This window comes from Priapulus caudatus, unplaced genomic scaffold, assembly GCF_000485595.1.
Source record: "Priapulus caudatus unplaced genomic scaffold, Priapulus_caudatus-5.0.1 Scaffold1438, whole genome shotgun sequence".
In the NCBI taxonomy this organism is placed as follows: Eukaryota; Metazoa; Priapulida; class Priapulimorpha; order Priapulimorphida; family Priapulidae; genus Priapulus; species Priapulus caudatus.
In genome coordinates, this window is record NW_014578499.1 from 68,317 (window position 1) to 72,996 (window position 4,680).

Genomic DNA, 4,680 nt, shown 5'->3' on the forward strand with positions numbered 1-4,680 from the left:
TGCGGCACGGAGCCGAAGAGCTGACTAGCAGAGCATATAGTCTCTCAGAAAGTACAAGTGCTATGCTGTGCAGTGGAATCGCATCCATCCAAATATACCCAATATATCAAGCTTCTTGCAGCACATAGAGAATGTCCGTCTTGCATGCAGAAGTGAATTACGGCTATTATTATTATAATGAAAACACAAGCCTGTGAGGGCGGCAGAACCATGCCAAATGAACTCTTCAAGAAAAGTTTCCAGCCCCCTCACAAATAGCAAAAAAGTATGGCTTGCCCCAAAATACAAAAACACGTGAACATTGTCGAGAAATTGCCAATTCTTACCGGTGTTTTAATACATGTATATTACTATAGTAAACCTAAACGCTAAATGTGTACGCACTCTGAAAAGTAGATGAAAAAGTGTTTTGAATCCTAACTTGTGCGTGAGTCTCGGGCTGATATAGTGTCATCAGACATTGAGAATTATGCGCCGCCCACATAATGCCAGATTGCCAGGAAATCGCTTAAATATTTCAAAATTTTCTGGGCGCATGCCCCCCAGACCCCCGAGCACTGAGCAGCCTACGCACGCTGCCAAAATCGTACGGTTTGTCAAATTATCCCATGGCCTGTCACTACTGTATACACATTATAAAGTATCCTACGTGTGTTGTTGGTGTGTGATTGTTGTTTGTTCGTTGTGTTGCTAGCCTGGTGTGTCCTTATTTGTTGTTTGTTCGTTGTTGGCCGTTTGGGGGGCTGCTGGTTGGGGGCGTGTGGGAGGTTTGTTGCCGGGCCGAGCACTCGCGCATTCTGCGGCTTAATTTATAAGCTTTAGATCATAGAGAAAAAAAACTTTTTTTGTAGAAATAAACCCATAAATTTTGTGATTTGTGGATAAAAATAGCTAAATTTGCCAATGAAAAATTTCAAATTTCAAGGTAAAAGATGTGTTTTTTTTTTTTTTTTTGTTTTTTTTTCCCCTCGATCCCGCGCCATCGGCGTAAATTATTGCCTAGTGTGTGTCGTCTAGTATGTCATGCGACTATCGCCGATCATCCCCCACAACTCCTCGCGTACCGATTATCGCCCCTGTTCGCACACTTCACTACTCATTGCCCCCCCCTAAAATAAAGCCTCCAGCTAGCGCGCCGCAGCCAGCTCGGTAGTCCTAGATCACGTACAACAGGCTTTCAATGAAAATCATTAATGCCAACTTAAATACGAAATCTACTTTACTTACAAAGTTCTTAAGTCTATACTCTTTTCAACCAATCCTCACCTGCCCGACCCACGCTCTCTTCTCGCTCCAAATTCGTCCAAATCCTACGGCAACCATATACGCTGCCAGGCGCGGCCACTGCCTCGCGGCTCCCAGTGTTGCACTCTTACACTTATTATATATATGTATACACACTACATCTGAAATCGCCTTCAACTGCCCTGCACTAGCTCTCAGAACTATTGTGATCAAGCGACCGTTCTATCGTGCTCGCGTAATTAGACTACCAAATAATGAGAGGACGAAAGCCTTGACCACCACGAACAGCCATGTTTATTTCTAGTTCCCCCAACCTCCATCCAGGTGCAGCACATGCCCAACCTGCTGATAACTGTTACACAAGAACAGATAATTATTGAAAATACAACATCCCCCTTTGGCAGATCAAATAAACACTTAATTAATCAGCCTCTTGCAACGCATAGACAATTCCCAAACATCTCAAATCATCCAACGATCAATTCCTGACAAAAATCGTTATATACCCGCAACACTTGCCACACCTGCTCATGCTAACACGTTAACGCCACATCACACTTACTCGTATTATAAAACACATAACCTCTACTCTGCGCTAAAAACAGATTGTCAACCGCTAGCTTCCTCACATCCGTTCTGCGACACTCTGCCTCGACCTAGGCACATACTGCCTTAGCGCTTAGCTGTCCATCCAGTACTTTTCCCCTGATTACTGTCCTCATAAGCCAGTGAGTTCAGTTCAGCGGGATGCGCAATTTCCTGCTTCACGAACTAAACCTCCAGAGTTGGGTCGTGCGCAACTGCTGCGGCGGTGTTCACAGCGACTTCGCGACTCTTGCGGCGGTCCTCGACGAATCCCAATATCGCGCTTTAAGCTCCCACAAAACCGTGCCACAGCTCGCCGGTTTCGTCTCAGCCGACGACCCAGCATTCAGTCTCGACAACATCACGATCGGCGGCGGCGACTCAGCTCTCCGCTTGTGCAAGACCTGAAGCGGCCCGACGTTCTTTATTCACGAACCCACACCATGATCTGCTCTCCTTCAGTGCAATTGACTCCTCCCTCCTATGGGCACCCAGGTTAAGAATAAATTTGCGCGAACAATTCCAGACCGGTCTGAGATTACCCCAGTCTGAATTTACCCGCCTATGGGCACCCGGGTTAAGATATAATTTGCGCGAACAATTCCAGACCGGTCTGAGATTACCCCAGTCTGAATTTATTCGCATATGGGCACCCGGGTTAAGATATCATTTGCGCGAACAATTCCAGACCGGTCTGAGATTACCCCAGTCTGAATTTACCCGCCTATGGGCACCCGGGTTAAGAATAAATTTGCGCGAACAATTCCAGACCGGTCTGAGATTACCCCAGTCTGAATTTACCCACCTATGGGCACCCGGGTTAAGATATAATTTGCGCGAACAATTCCAGACCGGTCTGAGATTACCCCAGTCTGAATTTACCCGCCTATGGGCACCCGGGTTAAGATATAATTTGCGCGAACAATTCCAGACCGGTCTGAGATTACCCCAGTCTGAATTTACCCTCCTACTGCCAGACTAATCTCAGACTGTGGGCACGGCCGTCTCATTATCCAGCGCTACAGCGATGCGTCACGCACGCGCACGAGGTGCTTGGGGTAATTTCAGACTGTGGTAATCTCAGACCGTGACACCCACAGGCACTTGAAGCATTTCAATAAAATATAATGCTAACTAAATACGAAATCTATTTACTACCAAATTCTTAATGTTTCTATACTCTCTTTCACCTATTATTGCCGACAGTTTCCTGTAAATTCCGTCCAAATCCTACGTGCAACCATATACGCTGCCGGCGGCCATTGCTCTCGCGGCTCCAGTGTTGCACGCTTACACTTATATATATAGTATACACACTACATTGAAACGCTTCAAGTGCCTGTGGACCTAGCTCTAGTAACTATTGTTGAGTCAGGAGGTTTATCTTGTGGGCGTTAATTAGACACAAATAATGAGTAGGACGAAAGCCTTGAGTTAACAGAAACCAGCCATGTTTATTTAGTTCCCCCCAACCTCCATAGGTGGCAGCACATGCCAGTGCTGATAACTTGTTGACACAAGAACAGATAATTATGATAATACAACAACTATAGCCCGTGTACAGTTGCCGCAGGGTTAGGGTTAGGGTTATAGGGTTAGGGTTAGGGTTAGGGTTAGGGTTAGGGTTAGGGCTAGGGTATAATTACCCTCCAGAATTTACCCTCCTATGGGCACACAAATTAAGATATAATTAGCGCAAACAATTCCAGACTGGTCTGAGATTACCCCAGTCTGAATTTGATATATAATTTGTGCGAACAATTCCAGACCAGTTTGAGATTACCCCAGTCTGAATTTACCCGCCTATGGGCACCCGGGTTAAGATATAATTGCGCGAACAATTCCAGACCGGTCTGAGATTACCCCAGTCTGAATTTACCCGCCTATGGGCACCCAGGTTAAGATATAATTTGCGCGAACAATTCCAGACCGGTCTGAGATTACCCCAGTCTGAATTTACCCGCCTATGGGCACCCAGGTTAAGGCCATCCTTAAAAAATTATTTGTTTGCTGTCCTCCGACCGACCCACGAAAATAGCCGCGACCCAAGTTTTTTTTTACATTTTGGGTTCCATTTTTTTTTTTTTTTACATTTTTCATAGTTAAGACTGAAACACAAAGCATGTGTGGCAAACATGAGGACAGACTGAAAATAACTATTATGCCTCACAAAAAAATGACCTACCTACCTACCCTCTAAAAAAATCATGGGTCGGGGGACAGCAAACATAGAATTTTTTAAGGATGGCCTAAGATATAATTTGCACTAACAATCCCAGACCGGTCTGAGATTACCCCAGTCTGAATTTACCCGCCTATGGGCACCCAGGTTAAGATAGAATTTGCGCGAACAATTCCACACCGGTCTGAGATTACCCCAGTCTCAATTTACCCGCCTATGGGCACACAGGTTAAGATATAATTTGCGCGAACAATTCCAGCCCGGTCTGAGATTACCCCAGTCTGAATTTACCCTCCTATGGGCACACAGGTTAAGATATAATTTGTGCGAACAATTCCAGACCAGTCTGAGACCAGTCTGAGATTACCCCAGTCTGAATTCACCCTCCTATGGGCACCCGGGTTAAGATATAATTTGCGCGAACAATTCCAGCCCGGTCTGAGATTACCCCAGTCTGAATTTACCCGCCTATGGGCACCCGGGTTAAGATATAATTTGCGCGAACAATTCCAGCCCGGTCTGAGATTACCCCAGTCTGAATTTACCCTCCTATGGGCACCCAGGTTAAGATATAATTTGCGCGAACAATTCCAGCCCGGCCTGAGATTCCCCCAGTCTGAATTTACCCTCCTATGGGCACCCAGGTTAAGATATAATTTGCGCGAACA

At 45.7% G+C, this 4,680-nt stretch overlaps 1 protein-coding gene across 1 annotated transcript in view; it reads right to left on the bottom strand.

Moving 5' to 3' along the window:
* The window catches only part of LOC106816630, an 8,907-nt gene extending 5,852 nt beyond the window's left edge, over positions 1-3,055 (bottom strand). Inside the window, exon 1 of the mRNA XM_014821254.1 lies at positions 3,021-3,055. The gene's annotated coding sequence lies outside the window, so the exon portion shown is untranslated. The remainder of the gene's footprint in view (positions 1-3,020) is intronic.
* Between the last annotated feature and the right edge of the window lie 1,625 nt (positions 3,056-4,680).